Consider the following 26141-nt stretch of genomic DNA (forward strand, 5'->3'; position numbering starts at 1 on the left):
ATGTGGTGCTCTGGACTGTTGTCTAAACGTTTGCCTGTGCATATTGTGGGTGTTTTTTGTGTACTGCTCTCCAGTTCATGCTAAGTGAGGAACAAGAGTTCTGTGTCATGTGGCACTAGGCTGTGATTGCACTGGCCCAGCAGCAGCTCCATGTGGATGGGGCAATCATGGAGGGATCGTATAATGCTGCACACCACATTGACACATGGCCTACCCATCACATACGCAGGAAGACTAGTGGTCCGACCATGCCTTCTTCCCACAATCTATGTTGTTATACTGTAGTTAGTCTGTCAGAGCCACAGTTCTGATAGAAGCTTTTTCTTACTGCACTGCCTGGTATTCAGAGTTAGGAAGCAGCAAGCTGTGTTTGCATCACCTGGCCACAGCACCAAAAGGATTATGCCATTACAGAGGAACTCCACCATGCCCATATTTACTGTACAGTAAGGGCCAAATTTATTAAGCTCTTGCGTTACAAGTGCATCAGGCAAGGTGATGCAAGGCAACGCAAGTGATTAATTCAGATTTACTAAGCCACATTACGTGGCCCTGAGTGGCTTGGTAAACCAGAAAAATGAAAGGCAGCACAAGTTTCTGCCTTGCGTTACTCTGTGCCAGGAAGGCATTACATGGGTGGAGAGTGTGTATTCTCATGCGTCCACCCATGCTTTTGGGGGCATTCACAGATTTGCTAAGAGTATTAAACCTTGGAATGCATCAAAATTATAAGCCTTCTCAGTTGAGGTGCCATGAGGAGAAATATCTTTGTCTCCACATGCTTTCCTCATTCAAAAGGTGCTGCATTCTGCAGCACAAATAGTAAGAGGAACAAGCATTGGCATAGCCAATAGGTCTCGTCTTTGGGACCTTATAAGTGTTTAGTCATGCAACAGTTGCATAACTAAATACTTATAAGGTCCCAAAAGCGAGACCTATTGGCTATGCAAAGCGGCCGTGTGGCCGCGAAAGTGAAAGTGATCGCGATCACGAGCAAACATCAAAGCGGCCGCGAAACCAAAAGTAATCGCGGTAAAGCGCGGCACGCTCGCCCGTGCACATGCACTGTGGCTCTAGGCTGGCCTGGTAGCACTTTTTGGAGCCCTCTCAATAAGTCTCGCCAGACCAGCGCATGCGCTAGGTCAGGCGAGACCTAAAAAGCCACTAAGGATTGTTTTTGTGCTGGAACGTTCCTATCGTTTATAAGAGACCATGACCTCCTGCGTCTTGTGCCTTCCAGTGGTCACCAGCCCTCTATTCAGTCCCCAGCCTCGTTGGGGGATGAGAAGAACTACGATCTCCCGCCTGGAATCACTAGTAGTTTGGCTGGGAAAATCATAGAGTGTTGTATATTTCTTTCGCACAGTTCCCACTTATTTTTTCTGACAAACATTGAAATACAGAGAAGACCATAAAAAAATTGTGTATCTGGCAAGAGGAAGAAACAATTATTCATAATCAAAGGCTACAATAGACAGAAATACATTAATCCACTTCACACATCTTTGGTTAAGAACTAGGGAGCGTGGAAAAATATAAATGTTATCAATTGTAACTGTTGCAATTTATCATTTTTGGTTTGTACCACCACTGATTTACATTTTTGCAAAAATGTCATTCCTGCATTCCTGCATGCATTGATTCCCAAAAAAGAAGCAAGGAAAATGTGAACCTCAACTGTGCATATTTTTTCAATGTAATTTTTTTCCGTTGTTCCATGTACATGTTTAGATATGTAAATGAATGTTATCTCAAACTTAACTGAAAGGATATTCAGCGTGAAATGGAAAAACTTAATTTACTCTAAAGTTTCCCATCAACTCACAACTGCTGCTAATTTCATACAGCACAAGCCTTGCAATGATAGATGAAAGAAAAAACACAACCAGTTTCCAAAATGAACCGCTATTGCCTTCACTTTCTAAAATAATGGAGTGCATTGGAAGTTAGATTAAAATTCACTTTCATACTTGTTACAAATACAGTAAGCACAAACTATACATATTAACCTGGAATACACCATAGAATGATATTATCTTAATTTAAAATATCAAAAGTTGTTTAGTCCTTGAGAATTGCATGTTATGACAAGAATGAATAATACGGGGGGCATGGCTTGGTCGCGAGTGATAATGGCCGCTCTTCCGTAGGGCTCCAGCTCCAGTGAACCGTCTAGTCGATCCGGCACACCTTGAGGCGGCTCTGAAGATGTGCGTAGCCACGCTGTATCTGGCACGCACCGACACGACGAACTGAGAGCTGAGAGGGCGGGCGAAAACCGGCCTTAACAGCGAGGCCTGTGGCTCAGGCGGGCAACTAGAGCCAAATTTCGGGAGGGGGCTGAAAAAGATTTTTTTTGGGGGGGGGGGGGGGGGGGCTAAGTCTTCCAGCCATAGGCAGAGTGGCTGTAAGAAGGGGTGAAAACACAACAAAAGCCTCATTAACGAGTAAATGGTCTTTTAAACACCTGTGAAGTACTCGGATCCGGCTGCAATTAGACGGACGCCAGCCCGCGAGGCTGTCTCAGCCGGGCTGACACACATGACGGGGGGGGGGGCTGAAGCCCCGTGAGGCCAATGGGTGTTGCGCGCCTGCTGTGGCTACGATCGGGAGCCGAGATACGGGGACGCGGGCCGTGGCAGCCCGATCTCGCTCTTGCCAGCTCATGAGAGGCCGTGGTTGTGGCCTGCTGCCTGACTAGAAGTGTAGAGACCCGCGGGCGGCAGGAATCGAGAGGCGCATTCACCCATTTATCCCGGGTGTGCGGGTGAGCCCCCAGGCCTCTGGCTGCATAATTAAAGGTGGGTGCAAACACACCCAGGGGGAGCGGTGGCCTGATTGAGGCGGCTCGTGCATGATGATGCGCCACACGGCGATCCCATGAAACAGCCCTACGGGGACAAACCATCCTTCCTCTGGCCCCTCCTTGCAGTGACCGGCAGTGTCCCCAGTGGCGTCGATGGTGGGTGTGAGTGTACCCAGAATAAGAAGTTGCTGAGCAGAGGAGACGAGCGCACGGTGTGGCACAGCGCAACACTTCCTTGGACGGATCCGCTGGGGAGACACCATCCTTCCTATGGCCAATTCTAGGAGTGCCTAGCAGTGTTGCCAGAGGCAGTGGAGGAGGGTGAGCTTCGGTTGGACTGATGAATTGGGACCCAGAGACTGCCTGTGGCCCGGGTGCGCCTGCTGGCACCGGGTTGGAACGTGGTGCAGTCTGGGGCTTGCTGGGGGTCATCACTTCGCATCTGTTTGCTGGCGGCTGGAGGAAAGGGTCCGGTGCCCTCTGTCATCACTGGGCCCCTGACGTCTGGGCGACAGGGCCCCCCCGACTGATGCTTGGGACTTACCTGCGCTCTGCCTGAGCTACCCTGGTGAAGCGGGTCATGAGACCGTTGGGGGTGTTGCCCTAGTGGCCTGATCTGCGGAGGGGGCGCCTCTCTCCAATGCGTGCACCCCCGGGCCCTGGGAAATACGCCAAGACAGCAAAAGCAACGGGTGGAAACCAGTGGTGGTGCCAGGGATGCCGTGGGCTGTGACGCAGCAGTTTGGATGTCAGTGAACAGAGGCCCAAAGATAGTGCAATCCAACAAACTTGATAAATACGCCTACTCGAAGGCGACCCCCCCCCCCCCCCCCCGATTTGCGAAATGCTGCAGTCGCGACGAAGAGTCCGGAGGGGTCGGCCGTGGAGCTAACATTGCAGGAAGTGATGGACGCCATCTCCGGCATACGGGTGTCCTTGGAACAGCGGACGGATGCCATTGCAACAGAGGTCACTCGCCTCAGGGCTCACCTCACTAAAATCAGGGAGAAGGTCAGACAACTGGAGCTCACGGCATCCAGCCTGGCCGAAGACACCTCCCAGCTGAAGCGAGAGGTAATAGTCCTGCAAGTCTTTCGGAAACACGTGGAAGAAAGACTTGACGACTACGCAGGGCGCACTCGCCGAAACAATGTGCACATAATTGGAGTTCCCGAAAAAGCGGAGGGACAGGCCACGGACCTGTTCATGGAAGACCTCATCCTCAACCTCCTCCAGCGCAAGGGGCTATCCAAGTTCTTTGTCATCGAGCGGGCGCATAGGGTCCCCGACGGGCGACCAAAGCCAGGAGCGCCGCCCAGACCGATCCTAGCTCGCCTGCTAAACTATCGGGATAGGGATGTTATCCTCCAGTTTGCTCGAAAGGCCCCTCCGCTTCATTACGACAACGTAGAAATCTACTTCTTTCCAGACTTCACCCTGGCTGTTCAGAAGCAGAGGAGATCCTTCTTGGCCATCAAAAAGAAACTGCGAGACAAAGGGGTGAAGTACGCAATGTTGTTCCCTGCTCGGCTCTGGGTGGAAGCGGATGGTAGAGCCTGGTTCTTCGACCGTCCAGAGGATACTGAGGACTGGCTTGAGGGCAGGTGAAGGACGGAGGACCAGGGTGAACATTGATGATCCCACTTGAACTGCCAAAGATACTAAACACTACAGAACCGTAAGCTGCAGACTCATGGGAGGTCTCCTTTCCTCTTTGGGGAGGGGGGCACGGACCTGCATGGGGTTCGCATTGCACGGTTGCCTACCAGCGGGGGACTGCTCAAGTACTTTTGGACACAGGGTGGTTTGTGGGCTGCTCCTAGTCCGTAGTCTTGATTTTTGGAGCCATACCAATGCTGATTGAGGGTACGGATTCATCGGGGAGTTGTTATCCACCCCCCCACAATTTTGCTACAGTTAGACCAGTTTGGGCGACAGGCACTCTGCAGAGTTTCGTGATGGGCAGTTTGAGGCAGGGGAGCAGGGTGGGGGGATGTTGGTTGGGTCTTGGGAATGCTGTTTTCTTCTCTTTTCTTATTATTGTTTGTTCTTTGCTTGTCGATGATGTTATTCTTCAAACTTGGGTATTTGAATGTATACTGTGTCAGAGGCAATGGGGAAACGGCCGTGACATGTAGGTTGGACTGTTGAGTTGGAATGTTAATGGCCTCGGGGACAAACTCAAACGTAGCATAGTCCTGCAATATATCAAACGCCACTTCCCCGAGGTAGACCTACTTCAGGAGACAGACCTAGTTGGCAACACCTGTAGTGCCCTAGATCGATGGGGATACAAATTGGTGGCTCACTCTGGCTTCACTTCTGGGTCCCGAGGAGTGGGCATTTTAATTAAGAAGTCCTTCCCTTATGCAGTACAGCGCACCTGGGTGGACGATATGGGGAGGTATGCATTCCGAGACCTGGACACTCGCTTGCTCTCCCTCCTTGAGGGTAGGCTGGTGCTCGGTGGTGATCTCAATGCAGTGGTCTCGGGACACCTCAATCACTATCCCACGGGACATTGCTCATTCCCAGAGATGGCTCCCTGACTTTCTTGAGGCTATGGGGCTGGTGGACCTGTGGCGCGCTCTGCACCCTGACTCTATCCAATACACGTTTCATTCCGGGGCACACGGCAGCTCCTCCCACTTGGACTACCTACTGGCCCCGGTGGCCCTGCTTGCTGATGTTCAAGACGTCAGACACTTGGCACGAGGGATATCTGATCACTCCCCCGTATGGTCGCATTTGGTTCTGGGTGGTGGAGGAGCCGGGAGAGTAGCGCCGATTAACCCGTGGTACCTCCGCAACCCCGCGGTCATAAAATGATCCTGCAGGCAATTACTAACTATTTTAACGACAATGACGGCATGGTCCAGTCAGCCCAGGTCTTATGGGAAGCGTTCAAGGCGGTAATATGGGGACAGGCTCTGTCCTCTATCGCCGGGATGCAGAAAGATAGGGTCAAAGTCAAGACCTTATCCGGTTGGAAAATGAAATCCGTCACCTCCAAGACTCAGAGGAAGGTGGTCCCTCGCCAGAGGCAATCCACAATTTGCAACTCAAACGTGATGAGTACAGAAGCATTGCCACGGAGATGGCCAAAACACTGGAGAGAGAGAGAGAAAGCCAGTAGACTTTACGACTTGGGTGATAAAGCGGAGAGACTGTTAGCCTGGCTGGATAAGAAGGAACTAGCCCATAGGCTAGTCCCAGAATTGACGGTCGAAGGGGGACACACAATAACGGACCCACAAGCAATCGCAAATACTTTTGCTGACCAATATTGCTCTGTGTATCGATCCACTTCTAGTCTCTCTGTCGCAGACTCAGAGGACCTCCTCCGAGATATCAATCTGCCGACCCTTACGGCTGATGAACGCGAGGTGCTCGACAGTGCCCTTACGGACGACGAACTGGCACAGGCGATCCGTGGCCTCCATACTGGCAAATCTTCCTGTCCAAATGGTTTGCCGCTAGAGTTGTACAAACTGAGACCGGACGTCTTAGCTCCCCATATGCGTAAAATGGTTACCGAAAGCCGTGCCAAGGGACTCCTTCCCTACGATCAACATGTGGCCACGATAGTGAAAATACACTAGGACGGTAAGCCCAGGACTAGCGCCTCTTCATACAGGCTAATTTCCCTTTTGAATGCTGAGCCCAAGATCCTCACCAAAGTGCTGGCGAATCGTCTGCTACCGGTGCTATGCAATCTTGTCCACCCTGACCAGTCTGGCTTTATGCCCCGCCGCAACACTGCCTTGAATCTGAGACGTGTGCATGGTGTTCTGGGCAGGCTCAGCACCATTCGGGAGGCGACGGTCGTGTTCTCGCTGGATGCCACAATGGCCTTCAACACAATTAAGTGGCCCTATCTCTTTGCAGTCCTGGCCAATTTGGGCTTCGGCCCGGGCTCCATGGGCTGGGTGCGGCTTCTGTATTCAGAGCCCCTGGCGCAGGTGGTAGTCAACAATAAACAGTCTGAGATCTTCGGTCTGAGTCGGGGGACCCGCCAGGGATGCCCTCTTTCACCTCTCCTTTTCGCCCTGTCCCTGGAGCCGCTAGCTGCTTGGATCCGCTGGTGTCCCTCTATTCGAGGGCTCAAATGGACGGAGGGCTGGGAGGACCGTATCACCCTCTATGCAGAAGATATCCTCTTATTCTTAGCGTCCTCAGGGTCCTCCATACGGGTAGTACTCGACATATTCACTGTTTTTGAAAGGTACTCGAGTTACAGAATAAACTGGGGCAAGTCCCTACTCTACGTCCTTAACGGGGATCCCCCATCCTTGCCCCGCGAATGTCCGATGCAGGTGGCGGACAGAGGTTTTTGATACCTGGGCATTTTTATCACGGCGGATCCTAGGCTTCGTTATGAGCGTAACCTTCTTCCCCCTTTGTGAAGGCTTAAACGAGATGTCGAGGTGTGGAGACAGCTCCGGCTCTCGCTCCTGGGAAGGGCGGCACTCTTCAAAATGATGTCGTTGCCCCGCTTTCTCTATGCCCTGCAGAATTCCCTCAACCTGGTCCCGACCAGCTATTTCAAAGAAATAGAAGCCCTGCAGAGAACCTTATTGTGGGAGGGTAGGCCTCGGAAAGCGCTCCAAAAACTAACTTTGGGTTGGTACTATGGAGATATTGGATTACCGGACAAACGGAGGTACTACTGGGCCACCCATCTGGCAGCTTTCAACCACTGTGTGTATAAATCTGAGGACAACCCAGCCTACAGGATGGATAAATGGTTGCTTCCTGGGGGCACATACCATAGACCTAGCCGGTATCAACTCACGGGCCCGACCAAGTACTCAGTGGCGGTGTGGCATACAGTGAGCAGGAGCCTGGGATGGGGTGCGAGACTTTCTCTGGCGACCCCCCTATGGGAGTCGGAGAAGCTGGGCACAATTGGCACCACCAAAGGTTTTGATAAATGGGATATTATTGGGATCTCAACCATTGGCGACCTGTGGAAGGGGGGGCGAATGGTGTCATTTGCAGACTTGCAGCATAGCCACGAGCTTGCGGACTCAGAGTACTTCAGCTATCTACAAATTTGACATGCACTACAATTAAATATCACGGTCGGTGTTACCCCGCCGTAAGCCTCATCGCTAGAGGACAGACTGCTAGATGGCTATTTACCAGATGGGGTCATATCCTTGACATACAAGAAGTTGGTCAATAATGCACCTGACCCCTTAGTACTCCTGAGACAGTGCTCGGCAAACGATGGGCTTGAGATAGACAATGAGGAATGGCAGGAGGCCCTGGCCTCCCCCAAGGAAGTGGCCATCTTCTCTAGATTGTGTCTTGTGCAATTAAAGATCCTACATCAGGTTTATATCTCTGGTCCAACACTGGTTAAAATGGGTAGAGCGGATGAGGGTGAGTGTTGGCGTGGCTGTTGACAGATTGGTTGCTGTATACATATAATATGGGAGTGTCCCCTCATTCAATCCTACTGGTCCAGGGTGCTTGAATGTATGAGTCGAGTGACGGGGGTAGCTACACATCCGGAACCGAAGCAGTGCCTCTTGAATATCTGGGGGCCCACAGACCTCAACAGCAGAGATATATTGTGGGTCACTCTGGGCCAGATGATAGCCAAGCGAAACATAGCGCAGGCATGGGGGGGTGAGGGAACCACCCGGGGTGGCCTCCTGGAAGAACGACATGGACTGGTGCATCTTTAGGGAAACAACTGTGTCTATATCCCAGGGGTGCCCCCAGGAAATGGTCCTCCATCTGGAACAAGTGGAACGAACATCGAGTATCTGTACTCCCCCCCTAGACGCTGAAACTGATGACCAACTCACAGCGTAACATCCTATTGTACTCCTCTGTAAAATATATGATTGTACACGAGATTACCACAAGATTCAAAGCTGATGTATCTGCATTTCTTTAAGATGTGATTTGTCGACATTGTTCTAAGTTAATAAAAAGGTTAATAAAAAATGAATAATACATATTACATGACTGTATATCACAAAATAACAAATCTGTATTCGTTTTTACCAATAGCCGTCAATTCCCTTTGTACGAAATTATTGCTACGCCTGTACATTGCTTTGCTTCCTCAAACTATAAATAAAGCTCTCTCTATGCAGAAATTTTTACATATCTCTGCTGACTCCTTCTGTGTCAAATTGAGACCGTAAATTATTTTCAATGTTTTTTTTACGTTTGCTTCAATGTTGGACCAAGATATAGTCAAGCCAAGATTTTTGTACCGGATTAAGCAACATGTGTGTGTGTGTTTGTATCTGCGGCATACATCACGTCACCCTCGTGTTATACTATTTTTCTAGCGCTTAGATATCCCGTCAAGCAAACCAATGCTCACCTTCTGATGCAAATAGATCCAAAGGTGACTGTGAAGTATATCGCGATAAAACTCTGATTACATATTCAGTAATGCAATCGGAAGTTCGATACTAAAATGTATTCAAGTCATTTTCAGTGGTATCCTGCACGAGAATGCGATTGTATCTGCTGAAAAGGCCACACTTCCCTCCCTCCCTCCCTCCGGCGAACACTGTAACAACAAATAAATTGTTTTGCACCTTTGAAAGCCTGCGGCGAATGTTGAAGCAGCCACTTTATCAAATATTAATTTGCTATTGTAGGCAGGGAGCTGAAATTGTTACGAACTGTCTGGTAAAATAGAAAGCCACAGCATTAAATGTCATTCTTGAAAGAAACGGGGATGGCTGTGTACACTTGTCCCTCCACCTTCTATTCTGGCTTTATAAAATTGCTTGCTGGGGGAGAAAACACTGCAGAAGTTATAAACAACTGTTATGTAATTTAAAACCATCAATAACGCCTCTTTTTGTGCGAAGCCAAGACAACGATGCCGTCTGAAGAGGACCTGACATCTAATTTCCTGCAAAGAATGTCCCTCGCTGATTCAATGGTAAGTGAAAAGCTGCAATTCGACGCCTTTGGCTGGAAGATTAGCAGTTCACAGGGCGCGAGAGCGGCTTCGAGGCCGCCAGGACCGGCTGGGGGAGACCCCTTGCCATCGCAGGCAGCTGCATTAAGAATGGGTACGTGGTCCAATTTTATTCACACAAAAGTTTGACTTGAAAAAATATAGACAATGTACATCCATTTTTTGACCAAATTGATGTTTTAAAAAAAGGCGTATTTTGAAAGAGGAAGCTATAAAAACTGATTACTATGCCAAGCTGGAAAACGCTCCCTTCGCGCTGCTTCCTGGTTACAGGCAGTTGTTGGGAGCTCTAACTTCGCATGCAAATGCTTCTTCCATCTTTGCATGTGACATGGCGATCTATTTATCCATAGCAAAATACTGAGCCTTGTGTTTACAGAAAATGTATTTTATATTAGCCTAGCCTTTTGAGCTACGTAGATTTCATCCATTGGCACTGAGGTATCCTGGCTAGATGACACTACCGGAATTTCTAAAGTACTGCTTAGAAAATCCTTATGAATAAACACTTGGGGTGTGAGCCTCGGTAGCCAGATGTGAGGTAGTAGAGTTGCTGCGTAACTTTCAACCTGTCAATGTTGTGCAGAGGCCCTACTGCTGCACTAACAAGGGTTTTCTGTCCCAATCAGGGCACAAGTCCTAAAAAAATTAAGTGGGGGGGACTTACCAGGTTCGGCAGTATGCAAGTGAAATCATGACGCGTGAAATCACAGCACATGATGTCACGACACGTGACATTGCACATGACATCACAGGAAGTGACCTCACTGGTAGTGACATCACAAGAAGTGAAATCTGACATTAAGACCTCACACGTATGTTTATCAGGTATATCATGAGTACATTTAAGCGCACACTGGGGCATATTCTCAAGGACTTATCGCTGAGTTATCAGCACTTTATCGCAGCCAAAGTCGTGATAAATTTATCGCCCCATTCACAATCTGGTGCTAACAGCCGATACCACCAGTTTACCTGCGATAGCAGCCGGAAAAAACAATGCCACGGATGACACCGGCAACTAACGCTAATGAGATGCAGAGTAGGCATTCCTGTGCAAAAAGCTGCGACAACACCACTTCGCAACATTCTCAACGACCAGCCAGATGAGCGATAAGATCACAAAACAGGCGATAAGGCGCGTTAGCAGCAGGAAATTAACACCTGCTCTTACCTGGTATAAAGTCGGACGACAACCGGCACCAGACAATGGAGCACAGCCCAGAGCCACACATGAAGAACAACAGATGCCCTGGACCAACTGAACATGCAGCCTTGAGCCCCAATATGCCAACAACACCCACCGCCACCACCCCCAGGCCCGCCACCCCCTCCCCCCGGATCCCCCCCGGACCACCACAGAGGCAGCGCGGACAAAGTCAGCGGACCTACAGGAAACATACCAGCCTCACAGGTCTAACAGCAGACAATGTCATTGCCCACTACCGGCCCAAAAGGACAACCATCCTGCGCATCCTGACAATCATTGCCCACAGGCTGACTGTACCAACACAGCGGACAACCAACAACCCACCTCAGACAAAGCTGCTGGCTGTGCTGCACCCGTTGGCCTCTGATACCTCCCAACCAACAACCTCTAGAGTCGGATGAGTCTCACAGCCAGCCCCATCCAAGTCCCTCACACTTGTCCTGGGTGCCATCATCCGCTTGGTAACCCAGTGCCTATACGTACCCCACGATGCGCAGGAACAGCTGGAGACCAAGCAAGGACCATACGCCATAGCAGGATTCCCGCACGTGTTGGGGGCAATCGACAGCACACATGTCCTACTTGTGCCCCCTGCCGACACTGCACACAATCACCGCAACAGAAAGCACACGCATTCCATCAATGTGAGGGCAATAGTGGAACAGCGGGGACTCTTCACCCATGTCGTCGCAAACTACCCAGGCAGTGTGCATGATTCCTTCATCTTCCGACAGTCCATCATCAACCAGCGCTTCCAGGATAGCACCTATGGGAATGCACTGCTCGTTGGTAAGTACCGAATGAACACACCACACACCTCAAATTCACAATCATGCAACTCACAACTCTGGCAATGCACACGTTCCAAATCACATACAACATGCCAAACAACATGCCCACCCTCCAGACACGACAGCACAACTTACTGTGGCAACCTGGGCAAGCCATGTACATGAGCCTTCAATGGCATGGCACCTCAGCCACACAACAGCGGAATGTGGGGAGAGGTGGGAACCAGGCATGTGCAAAGAAGGCAAGCGACACATGAATGAGAATGAACACATCAATGTATGTGGATGATATCCTGCTTTATTTAGCCTCCCCAGCAGCGTCTCTTAATGTGGTAATGGACATATTCCAAATATTTGGCAGGTTTGCAGGTTGTATGATCAACTGGTCCATATCAGTGCTCTACGTTCTTAGTGGGCAGCGGCCTCGACTTCCCCGGGGTTGCCAGCAGACTGAGGCCGTGGAAGGTTTTAAGTATCTGGGTATCCAAAGACCTATCTCGATTCTATGACACTAACCTTCGGCCACCACTAGCACGTCTTAAATCTGATGTCCAGCACTGGAAATCGCTCCCCTTAACTCTCCTGGGATGTGCAGTCCTATTTAAGATGTTGTCCCTCCCCCGACCTTTCTATGCGCTACACAATACACCTCTTCCAGTCGCGGCGTCGTACTTCAGGGAACTTGAGTGTACAGTGCGGGATCTGGTATGGGAGGGTAAACCCCCCGCATTGCCACACATAAACTCACACTGGGGTAGTTTGATGGGGGCATTGGGCTCCCAGACATGAAAAGATATTATTGGGCCTCGCAGCTCGCTGCCATTAACCAATGCAGTTATAGACGGCAAGATGACCCGGCTTTTCAGATCGACCGCTGGCTCCTCCCGGGGGATGGTTATGAGGGTGCGTTGTACAAAAAATCTCTGAAACCCGTCCTGTCCGGCCTGACCAAACATGCCGTGCAAGTGTGGAAGGACGGTACCAGAAGCCTGGGTTGGGAGGGCAAGCTCACTCAAGCTAAGCCGCTCTGGCATTGTGACCAGCTGGGTCGGCTATCGCGTTCCTTGGGTTTCGACAAATGGGATATCATTGGTATTTCCAGAATTGGGGACCTTTGGAAATCGGGCGATGTCATACCCTTTTTCCGATTACAGCAAGATTACGAAATGGCCAATTCTGAACAGTTCTGGTATCTCCAAATTAGGCATGCCTTGCTCGCATTTCTCCCAAAAGGTACTGTCCTCCCTGATTCCTCTCCTCTGGAGGACAGGATCCTAGATGGTGGCTTGCCTGAAAAGGCTATATCTCTCATATATAAGAAGCTTAATAACAACATGACCGATACCCTGATCCGCCTTAGAGGTAAATGGGACCACAATGTAGCTGGTTTGGAAGATGAGGAGTGGCAGGCTGCAGTGGCTTCTCCCCGCGAGGTTGCCATCTCCTCCAGACTCCGATTGGTCCAACTAAAAATCTTCCATAGAACGTACTTGGCAGGACCCTCATTGGTCAGGATAGTGGCTGTGCACGGCAATGTGGGCAAGAGGGCACTTTTATCTATACACTCTGGGAATGTGCGAGAATTCAGAAATACTGGGAGGGGGTGGTACACATGATGGAGGAGGTATTGGGACAGCAGATACAATGCAACATCAAATTGATTTTCTTGAACATATGGGACCCCACTGACCTCAACGCCAAAGAGATAATTTGGGTTACTTTGGGCTTCATGGTGGCCAAGTGGAATATCGCACAACTGTAAAGGGGTCTGAACCCACCTCGGGTTGCTGACTAGGCCAGAGATATGGACAGGTGTATGGTGACAGAGGTACCCATTTATGTCTCCAGGGGATGCCCGAAGAAATGGTCGCACATATGGGGGCCTTGGAACACATTCCGGGGGGATATATGCGAACCGATACTGTTGTTGAAGTTTGATAGTATGGAACTCCTGATGACATTCATATTGTACTGTGACAATGAGCTTTTGATGTCTTATCGAGATGTGTGTTATTGATTATCTAAACAATGCTGTGTTCTAATTGTTTACATGCGTATTTTTCAATAAAAATAGTTTATAAAAAAAAAGAGAATGAACACAATGCCAAGTGTGGCGGAGATGTGCTGGAGAGACTGCAGTATGCATACCACAGACATATCCATGTCTACATTCACTGCTGGTGTCTGGAGTGTAGTGGACAGTGAACACAACCATTGGGGGGAGGAGATGGCTTAACGGCTAGGGCGGTCGAACTCGAATCTGGGGAAGTGGGTTCGAGTCTCGGCAATGACGCTGAACATCCTGTGATTCTGGGCAATCACTTAATCTCCCCGGGCCTACCCAAAATGAATGGTTGTCCTCATGTAACGTAACTGGTGCTATGTAAAGCACTCTGATACCCGATTTGGGTCAAGTTCGCGATATATAAAACTCTGCAAAAAACAACAACAAAAAAAACCCCAAAACCATGTCACCCTAGCCAGTGGGGAAGATCGCGGAAATGTAGCTTGTGACGTCCCCCCTGTCAGCGTGTGCATAGTGGGCTGGCCCGGCGTATGCCAGGCCAGCGTAGGGGTGTGAATAAAAAGCATGTAGCTCTGGGCGTGGTTCTCTTTCGGAATGCCCAACCTGTCTGCCCGGGCGGCGCCTCCCATATTATCGCCGTGAGCGGTGTTGCCTGCAATCCTGTGCGGCTGCTGCACCCCGGGACGCTGGTCCCCGAACCCGTCTTGCCCGCCCCTGTGTAAACAGGCCTCACTGCTCACCTGCTGACCCCGGCGTGTGTCAAAGAGGGCCCACCACGTGCTGGCGCAAGCTCCAAGCCCGAGGCCCGCAACCTTGGCAGCCTCCTCAGACCATCACGGCCTCCGCGACACAGGACCGCTGTACTCTACCGCTGCCTCCGGCCTACACTATGGTCAAGTAGGCCACACACGTGGAACTGAGTCTTGATTCGTGTATGGCAGAGTTCCCATCATTGTACGCAAGGAGACGAGTAAGAGGAAGACACGGTCCAGTCCGTAGACGAAATGGATCATCGTTACGGAGGTGAACGAACACTGCCAACAACTGCTCTGGTGTAACTAACGACACGTGGCTGTGGGCCCCTGCTGACCGCTGCCTCCGCCCTACACTACGGTCAAGTAGGTCACACATATGGAACTGAGTCTTGATTTCATGATGTCCGAGGCCATATATTTATGGCAGCCTTTATTTCACTGTACTCCCTTTGATCTGGTGCCAGCAACTATGTGCATAGCATCCCAACGACACGTGTCTGTGGGCCTATGCAGACCGCTGCCTAGGGCCCACAATGCGGCCGAGTTGGTAGCACATTGGGAACTCATTCTTGATTTATTCATGGCAGTTTTGATATCATTGTACTGGCCTCATAGCAGACTGCATCCCCTTTCAGCTCCGGTGCCACTAAGTCTGTTCCCCGACATCCAAGGACACTTTCTGGTTGTACTTTGCTGGTGACTGAGTCTATGGACTGGGGGTTGCCTTCATCATCATGTCGGTGATACTGACTTTGTGGCAAAATCGAGGCTGTAGCATTCCACTCTTCCATTTGCTGTTTCAGGACGGCCTCTGCCCTCTGCATCATGCCCTGGAGGACACCTTCCACTGTGCCCTGCAACCCTCCGCTACATTTACCTTCGACATTGACGAGGACCTGCTCAGCTCTCGTGGCCCTATCTCAGAGCCCCGCAAGTCACCGTCCCGTGGCGGTGTGCCTGTGCCGGCCGCGGTGTATCCGGGGCCACTAACTCTGTGCAGCTCAAGTCATGGACCCTGTCTGACTGACTATTGGATGACCTCTAAGTCAACGACATGTGTCTGTGGCCCTGCTCCAACCGCTGCCTCCGGCCTCAACTGTGGTCCACCTGGGCTCACACATCAAATCGAGTCCTGACCTGCCCGGATGTCGCATAACCGCAGGATGCATACGCCACCACCGCCAGGACCTACTCCTAACGATAGGTGCCAGAGTCGGAAGTGTATTACTGCCAGACTATCAGAGTTGCTCACACCTGTCATGGGTGCCATCATCAGCTTGATACCCTGCTCAGCTCCTCAGGTACCACTAACTCAGTGCACCACAAATCATGGACCATTCTGCTTGCATGTTGGGTGAACACTATACTCTCTCCGGCTACCACCATAATGCTTCACAGTTGTTTCTGTTATGCTGGTGTTTTCTGTTTCCGCTTAAATTGTCTTAACTGTACAAGTTGTTGCCAGCACCAACGACTCCATGAGGGCTGGCTTACACTCACCCCACACACATCCAGCACATGCGTCACTGTACATGTGACCATGGCAATAAAGGTGTCGAGCGCACATGCCCGTAGCCAGTTCAACAAACTATCTGAGTGTGCCCGTGTACTCATGATGTATGCATTAGGGCCCTGGGCCCAACAACATTACATTGTGCCGTGTACGGCGGATGCAGACATGTCACAGCAGGCAGTGGGTGAGACCTTGCACATGTAGCTTTGTCATCCCACACTCAATACGTAAGAGGAGTCAACTGGGCTGGTGTGCGCCAGTCCAGCGTGGGTGTGTGGATGATTATCCCGTGGCTCTGGGTGTGGTTTAGTACTAGAAATGTGCAATGGCATGTGTCTCTGTCGCAGTGTGGTTCTCTGTTGGGGGAGTGTAGGTGGTCCCTGATAGGACTTAGGCATCCATGTATGTTATCTAGTTCGGCTTCCATGAGGTAGCACCCCACCCGCACCTGTTCGGCCACACTCTTCAGGCAGTCTGACACCTGGCCTTGTAATGCGATGTGTGCTTCGTTGGGCTGCTGGGAGCCAGCCGTGGTGGTGGGTGCATCCAGCTGTGTGGTTTGTGCAGGGGGTGGGGTATCCTCGATGCAGCTGGGCTGCCCTGCTCCTGGAGGTCGATTGCCTAAGATGTCCATGAATTGTTGTAGAGCATCGGTGTCGAAAGTGTGGAGGTCCTCTAAAGCATCACTGTTGAGTTGTCTGGTCTGCTCTGCTGGAGGTGTTGTTTGTCCCTCTGCATTGTGAAGGTGAGATGCTTGTTGACATTGTGTTGGCATGTATGTTGACGCATTGTTCAAGTTTACGTACAGACTGCATGACAATGTACATTGCGACTGTTTGATGCGGGACAGTGGACATTTTGACTACATGACGTAGGTGAGGTTGTACACATACATTTTTATCTCACAGTTTCCTGCTATGTCAGATTTGATTGCCCATTTTCTACGCACAAGTGGACCCAGTTGTGTCCTCTGTTCTGCAGTGTAAGTGTTGCACTGTGTACCACATTATCGTCCATGTGGATGTGCTGTCATTGCTATGTGTGTGTGCTGCATTGTTGGCGAGTCGTCCCTGCAGCTGTGAATTTGCTGCCCCTTATCCCTTGGAGGCGGGGTGCCTTTGACTTTTGTGCTTTGACGGTGCTGTGATGTTGGCGACTTGGGTCATTTGTACTCTGAGATGGTCTTGGTACTCTTGTGCATTGTTTGTCTGCAGATGTATTGTTGACGTCAGTGGTTGTCTGTGCACGTGGATGTGTCAGAGTGTGGCCTGCTCCTTTCCGGATGTGGTCCACACTCAGCCACCTCAGTGTCGTGGCGGGCACAATGTCATGGTGATTGTACTCCAGCCATGATGCTCGTCATGTGGTGTCACTTGCATTGTCAGTGTGGCTCACAAATACGCATCTTTGCTGTGTTTCGCACGGGTGCATGTGTGTGTTGTGGAATTGGTGGTGTGTGGGGTGGGACCCCTTTGGGCACATGTTGGATGGGGGCCTACTTGATGTTTGTATGTGTGCTGCAGTGTGCCACAGGGATCAGAGACATGACCCAGGGTCATTGTGTGTGTAAGGTGTGCTGCACGTCATTGTGCATGTGTGCCATTGTGCCAGTCACCCCCTGTCCCTGTTCATAACTCACCCTGTTGATGTTGTGTCAGGTCGTGTCAAGCAATGTTCGGACTCCCGACTCCTTGAACCATCTCCACACTGATGACTGTGGCCATCATTTGCTCCAGCTCCTCCTGTGGCGCAGGACACCCACCTCCATTCACCATTGCTGCCTTCCTATCGGCAGCGGGTTTCTGCTTGGTTTTGCTTTTCACATCATACCAGTGCATCTTGGCCTCCTCGACACTCCGACTGCATTCACGATGGTGTGCCATTTTTCCGTCTGTGTTACCAATGACACGGTGGAGGTGACGGACAGTTATTGTTGGTGTTCCATGACGACGATCCGGCTGAAATGCAGACTGAACTGCGTCTTCCTCCTCCTTTTCTCCTTGGCCTTCCCCGACCCCGAGGTAACCTGCTGGTGGTCTATTGGGCTTGTGGGGTTTGCGTTGACCTGAGCACTCGGTCCGGGTGCATCCATGTTGCTATGCAGTTTATTTTGTTTTTGGTGTGTTTTTCTTGTTCTGCTTTTATTGTGAATTTTCCCGCATGACGCGTGGGAATTGCAGGCCTGTCGCTGGTTATCGCTGGTTTTTGTATCGCTCTTGACCTCATCGCAACTTTTTGGGCGTTCGTGTTTCACATTTTTGCGGTGTCGCGTTGATTTTAACGCGGTCATTTGATGCAATATCATGGGACTATCGCATGGTGCAGCGGGGTTGAGAATACTACGTTAACACAGCGTTGTTTTCCCGTGATAGATTGCGATGTGCATAGTTGCGTTAGGCTAAATTTGCGATAATTATCACACGTTCTTGAGAATATGCCCCTTTGAGATTTAAACAAATGAGATTTGGTGTTGGAGTTGTGCCAAAAAAGTAGCGCAATCCTGGCGCAAAATGTGGGCCTCAACTAATACTTTATTTCTTTTAAACCCTGCCACAAAGTTATTGGCAACAAGGAGAAGCATGGCAGTAGATCTGTTCTGCTCAATTGGTTGCAAAGTCTACATTTTAAAATATTTGATTGGGTTAAGGCATCTGCTGTGAAGGTGCCCAGTAAATCTCAGGGAATCATAATAATGGTGAAATAACTCTGGTAGTTAATGCACTTGCTGGAGAGATCTGTGTTTTGGAAAGTCCTAGATTTGAATCAAAGTAGTAGAGAAGGTAAATGTGTCTCCTGCAAAGCACATCATCTAACACGCAGATGGCAGAGTTTTATTTTATGTAGATAGTAAAGTGGGATACTGCTTTTAACACAGAGATACTATTGTTACCTGCAGTTCATCAATTTTAATCCTTCTAAAAGACCACAGTGAGGTATGAAGGACAGGTGACACCTACACCTTGTAAACCTCACTGTCTCATATAACTTATTTTGTACACTGACTTACTCATGTACATGATTTATTGTCACCGTATAATGTGTATGTTATGTAAAGAGCTCTAACACCCTGCATTGGGTTGCATAGTGGTATAAAAGAAATAAAATAGTGCTATTGAAATCGTTATTTGTGTAAATACTGGGACAGACCAACACACCTGACATTCTTACAGTGCATGCATCTATTATATACAGGGACTGAACAAAGGCAAAAGCTGCTTCTCTTAAGTACTTGGGAAGAGATAACAAGCTCTGTGACTTTGTTTCCCCTCCGTTGTATTTACATTTAAGTGTGAGGTTCCAGGCCGCCTCCAGTCAGGATATTAAAACAAAAGGAGGCCTGATGTCCCCTTAACTTTGGCCTAGCTGGAGGTGAAAAAAAGTCCCCTAGCCTGCACATTGCTGCTGGGAATGGAAAGCAGACATCATACAGGTGCTGCTGAACGTGTCCCAGTGTCTGAAAATTACACCGGGACACGCTCAGCATATTTCTGTGGGGCCCAATCTCTTGGCAGGGGTGATGGTGTCCACCCTGTGAAAAGAGTGGGTGGACACTGTTTACCTGAGTGTAACCCCGACTTGTGCCCTGGTCCCAATGCACTATAAAGCATGAATATGTTGGCTGATGTAAGGACATGGAGATATTGTTGACCAGAGAACACTGGATTTCTATAGGCATTTGTCACCCCACCCTCTCTTCTGCTTCCACAGGGAGAGAATGTGGCGTGTAGGGTGATACAGCAATATCACAAGCACTATGTACAGTGAGTGCCATATCTACATATTCGGAATAATGCATTCTGATGGCATGTTGAGCCTGCATGTGTTGCATGAGGTAACCATTGCCTATTACATGCAGATTGTGTGCTAAGCATGCATGGGCTGAGTATGGTGTGTGTCACAGGCAAAACCCATGCTGCACGTACATATGATTACATTTTGAAGTACATATATCAGATCACATAAAGAGGTAGGTTACTTAGACACACAGCAGACGAATATGCTGCAAATTCTGATCAATGCGACTTGGGTAAATACCAAAAATTCATTAACATTCGTATCCACAAGAGAAGTAAGGTGGGAGAACACTATGGACATTGCATAATCCTGTGGAATTGACTGCAGGGAGTGCTGTGGGGAGCACACTGTTCATTATTGGGAAGGCCAGTGGCGGCTCTTCTGCTATGGCGGAGGAGCGTCGGCCCACTGCTTTTAAGCAGTGAATGGCATACATAGTAGAAACAGAAAATGATAATAACTTTGGGTATTATCATTTTATGCTACCTGCTGCTTCACGGGTGGGCGGGGCTGCTCTGCTCTCGGGGCAGGGGAGGTGTGCTATGCCCATTCCTAAGCTAGCAATGACTGTTTGGTCGGCCCCCTCAGGCCACCCAAACCAGTCATGCGCACTTTCCCACTTCTCCATGCATGCTGCATTACAGCCTGCGCGGACAACATGCCCACCCCTCCAGCCCCTGGCTTGGCGACATGTCACAGCACTCAGACCAATCACAACTCTGCATTGCAGGGTTGTGATTGGTTTAGGGGAGGAAGCCTGACTGCCTGCTTCCTGTTCCTGGTGCTGAGACAGGAAAGCAGGAGCAGAGATGCGGGAAGTTAAGTTAATTTTTTTTCTTTTCTTTTTTTATTCACCCCTTGACACCCCTAGAATGCTTCCCCCGACAACCTGTGATCCCCCCACGCCCACCCCGTTACCCCCCAGCCAGCCGCCCCTGGGGAAGGCCACAAATCCAAGTAACTCCTATCTTACATTGCTCTTGACATCAGTTGATATCCGTTGCCAGCAAGTCATTAACATATTAGATTTAGATGTAGAACGGGATGAATCGGTATGGGGGTCAATACATAATTCAATAGTGACGGGATGCACTCCGCTTCAGTACTCTTAATTCGATGTTATTTCTGTTGCTGCGTGCAGCTTGGTAAGTGCCCTGCCCAAATGACACCAAGGTTAACGTGAACGTGTGAAATGGGGCCAAATTCCACCCCAACCAAACGCACAGCATGAAAGTGCCTCGTTGGCAATCATATATACATAGTTATTCCAATCTTTATCGTGAACTTTTCTCCCAATGTTCTCAATTTGTCCTAATTTTTCTCCAATTTAGTCCCCACATGGAGTCCAATATGCCATTTCCAAATTTCTTAATGTTTGAACTGTGCTCCTCTGGCCTCTTGCAAAAACATGAACAGATGCGAGGGGGCAAAATCAGTGCCAAGAACACAGTCTGCATTGTCAGCATTCCGTCCATCATTTGTTTGTTGTAACGCTTTTCGCCCTCAGTGGGATGGGTATTCCCAGACGTGGGACCCGTGCTCACTACGCCACTGGAGTCAAGCTATCCTGGCTGATGACGGCTGATAGCCAGAAACCGGTCCTAGGATGCTTGATTCCGGTCCAGGGAAGACATGGCTTGGCAGTTCGGGCTGGACTGTTCCCATGAGGCACAGGGTCAAGACTGATTTGCATATGGCCATGTCTGAACTGGGGTGGCGTAGTGGGCAAAAGAACGATGGATTTAACCCAGATCTCTTGACTGGGGGAGAATGTCTGCATTGTCAGCATTCCGTCCATCATTTGTTTGTTGTAACGCTTTTCGCCCTCAGTGGGATGGGTATTCCCAGACGTGGGACCCGTGCTCACTACGCCACTGGAGTCAAGCTATCCTGGCTGATGACGGCTGATAGCCAGAAACCGGTCCTAGGATGCTTGATTCCGGTCCAGGGAAGACATGGCTTGGCAGTTCGGGCTGGACTGTTCCCATGAGGCACAGGGTCAAGACTGATTTGCATATGGCCATGTCTGAACTGGGGTGGCGTAGTGGGCAAAAGAACGATGGATTTAACCCAGATCTCTTGACTGGGGGAGAATGTCTGCATTGTCAGCATTCCGTCCATCATTTGTTTGTTGTAACGCTTTTCGCCCTCAGTGGGATGGGTATTCCCAGACGTGGGACCCGTGCTCACTACGCCACTGGAGTCAAGCTATCCTGGCTGATGACGGCTGATAGCCAGAAACCGGTCCTAGGATGCTTGATTCCGGTCCAGGGAAGACATGGCTTGGCAGTTCGGGCTGGACTGTTCCCATGAGGCACAGGGTCAAGACTGATTTGCATATGGCCATGTCTGAACTGGGGTGGCGTAGTGGGCAAAAGAACGATGGATTTAACCCAGATCTCTTGACTGGGGGAGAATGTCTGCATTGTCAGCAATCCGTCCATCATTTGTTTGTTGTAACGCTTTTCGCCCTCAGTGGGATGGGTATTCCCAGACGTGGGACCCGTGCTCACTACGCCACTGGAGTCAAGCTATCCTGGCTGATGACGGCTGATAGCCAGAAACCGGTCCTAGGATGCTTGATTCCGGTCCAGGGAAGACATGGCTTGGCAGTTCGGGCTGGACTGTTCCCATGAGGCACAGGGTCAAGACTGATTTGCATATGGCCATGTCTGAACTGGGGTGGCGTAGTGGGCAAAAGAACAATGGATTTAACCCAGATCTCTTGACTGGGGGAGAATGTCTGCATTGTCAGCATTCCGTCCATCATATGTTTGTTGTAACGCTTTTCGCCCTCAGTGGGATGGGTATTCCCAGACGTGGGACCCGTGCTCACTACGCCACTGGAGTCAAGCTATCCTGGCTGATGACGGCTGATAGCCAGAAACCGGTCCTAGGATGCTTGATTCCGGTCCAGGGAAGACATGGCTCGGCAGTTCGGGCTGGACTGTTCCCATGAGGCACAGGGTCAAGACTGATTTGCATATGGCCATGTCTGAACTGGGGTGGCGTAGTGGGCAAAAGAACGATGGATTTAACCCAGATCTCTTGACTGGGGGAGAATGTCTGCATTGTCAGCATTCCGTCCATCATTTGTTTGTTGTAACGCTTTTCGCCCTCAGTGGGATGGGTATTCCCAGACGTGGGACCCGTGCTCACTACGCCACTGGAGTCAAGCTATCCTGGCTGATGACGGCTGATAGCCAGAAACCGGTCCTAGGATGCTTGATTCCGGTCCAGGGAAGACATGGCTTGGCAGTTCGGGCTGGACTGTTCCCATGAGGCACAGGGTCAAGACTGATTTGCATATGGCCATGTCTGAACTGGGGTGGCGTAGTGGGCAAAAGAACGATGGATTTAACCCAGATCTCTTGACTGGGGGAGAATGTCTGCATTGTCAGCATTCCGTCCATCATTTGTTTGTTGTAACGCTTTTCGCCCTCAGTGGGATGGGTATTCCCAGACGTGGGACCCGTGCTCACTACGCCACTGGAGTCAAGCTATCCTGGCTGATGACGGCTGATAGCCAGAAACCGGTCCTAGGATGCTTGATTCCGGTCCAGGGAAGACATGGCTTGGCAGTTCGGGCTGGACTGTTCCCATGAGGCACAGGGTCAAGACTGATTTGCATATGGCCATGTCTGAACTGGGGTGGCGTAGTGGGCAAAAGAACGATGGATTTAACCCAGATCTCTTGACTGGGGGAGAATGTCTGCATTGTCAGCAATCCGTCCATCATTTGTTTGTTGTAACGCTTTTCGCCCTCAGTGGGATGGGTATTCCCAGACGTGGGACCCGTGCTCACTACGCCACTGGAGTCAAGCTATCCTGGCTGATGACGGCTGATAGCCAGAAACCGGTCCTAGGATGCTTGATTCCGGTCCAGGGAAGACATGGCTTGGCAGTTCGGGCTGGACTGTTCCCATGAGGCACAGGGTCAAGACTGATTTGCATATGGCCATGTCTGAACTGGGGTGGCGTAGTGGGCAAAAGAACAATGGATTTAACCCAGATCTCTTGACTGGGGGAGAATGTCTGCATTGTCAGCATTCCGTCCATCATTTGTTTGTTGTAACGCTTTTCGCCCTCAGTGGGATGGGTATTCCCAGACGTGGGACCCGTGCTCACTACGCCACTGGAGTCAAGCTATCCTGGCTGATGACGGCTGATAGCCAGAAACCGGTCCTAGGATGCTTGATTCCGGTCCAGGGAAGACATGGCTCGGCAGTTCGGGCTGGACTGTTCCCATGAGGCACAGGGTCAAGACTGATTTGCATATGGCCATGTCTGAACTGGGGTGGCGTAGTGGGCAAAAGAACGATGGATTTAACCCAGATCTCTTGACTGGGGGAGAATGTCTGCATTGTCAGCATTCCGTCCATCATTTGTTTGTTGTAACGCTTTTCGCCCTCAGTGGGATGGGTATTCCCAGACGTGGGACCCGTGCTCACTACGCCACTGGAGTCAAGCTATCCTGGCTGATGACGGCTGATAGCCAGAAACCGGTCCTAGGATGCTTGATTCCGGTCCAGGGAAGACATGGCTTGGCAGTTCGGGCTGGACTGTTCCCATGAGGCACAGGGTCAAGACTGATTTGCATATGGCCATGTCTGAACTGGGGTGGCGTAGTGGGCAAAAGAACGATGGATTTAACCCAGATCTCTTGACTGGGGGAGAATGTCTGCATTGTCAGCATTCCGTCCATCATTTGTTTGTTGTAACGCTTTTCGCCCTCAGTGGGATGGGTATTCCCAGACGTGGGACCCGTGCTCACTACGCCACTGGAGTCAAGCTATCCTGGCTGATGACGGCTGATAGCCAGAAACCGGTCCTAGGATGCTTGATTCCGGTCCAGGGAAGACATGGCTTGGCAGTTCGGGCTGGACTGTTCCCATGAGGCACAGGGTCAAGACTGATTTGCATATGGCCATGTCTGAACTGGGGTGGCGTAGTGGGCAAAAGAACGATGGATTTAACCCAGATCTCTTGACTGGGGGAGAATGTCTGCATTGTCAGCAATCCGTCCATCATTTGTTTGTTGTAACGCTTTTCGCCCTCAGTGGGATGGGTATTCCCAGACGTGGGACCCGTGCTCACTACGCCACTGGAGTCAAGCTATCCTGGCTGATGACGGCTGATAGCCAGAAACCGGTCCTAGGATGCTTGATTCCGGTCCAGGGAAGACATGGCTTGGCAGTTCGGGCTGGACTGTTCCCATGAGGCACAGGGTCAAGACTGATTTGCATATGGCCATGTCTGAACTGGGGTGGCGTAGTGGGCAAAAGAACAATGGATTTAACCCAGATCTCTTGACTGGGGGAGAATGTCTGCATTGTCAGCATTCCGTCCATCCTTTGTTTGTTGTAAAGAACACAGTGGCAGCACTTTTTTATGGATGTTGGTTGGGGCTCCAATCTCCTTGTTTTCTGTCTATTTGTATTACACTAATAGTGAATAATATTACATTATTCACTAATAGTTTAATTTAAAAAAAAAAGGAATACAATTAGCCGGAATATATCCTTCCCTGGCAGCTGAGGTAAGTAAAAAAAAGCTTTTAAATGTGCATTGTGTGCATCCTTGTATGATTTATGTTCGAGAGTGTGTGTAGTGTGCATTCATAAGCATGAGTGAGTTAAAGTGAAGGTCAAAGGGCAGGTGATGTCACTTCCGCTACCCCTGGCATTTTAGTGAACTGACTTCTATGATGGGCTTCTATTTGGCCACTGGTTTACTGGGGAGAGTGCTGCCAGAAACAAGCTGTGGCTGCACTGATCTTCATAAACAGGGCCCCAGGAGGCGGACCCTTTGCAATGAGAAACACCTGATTGTAGAAGCGCTATAAAGCGCAACAGCAACTCCCATGGTGCGGTGAGAGTACTGCCGGAAACAAGTTGGACTGCACTGTCCAGCATCCACTGGGCCCCAGAAGGCAAACCCTGTGCAACGAGAAACATCTAATCCCAGAAGCGCTATATAGTGCAACAGCGAGTCCCACGGTGCAGGGAGAAGGCTGCCAGAAACAAGTTGGGACTACAATGACCAGCAACCACAGGACCCCAGGCGGCGGACTCTGTGCAATGAGAAGCATATGATCCCAGAGCTGCTATATAGCCCGGCGCAAGTCTTGTCAAGCCGGACGGCCACAGGCACAGCCTGGGCCAAGGGTTTAAGGCTGAGCTGGGCCACCTCCCCAACACCTACTCTGGTAACTTCATCAAGAAACGCGAGTGAGCAAACTTACCCCGGTCTTAACAAATATAGGCAAACGAAAAGTGGATGAC

Source organism: Triturus cristatus, chromosome 1_2 (genome assembly GCF_964204655.1).
Source record: "Triturus cristatus chromosome 1_2, aTriCri1.1, whole genome shotgun sequence".
In the NCBI taxonomy this organism is placed as follows: domain Eukaryota; kingdom Metazoa; phylum Chordata; class Amphibia; order Caudata; family Salamandridae; genus Triturus; species Triturus cristatus.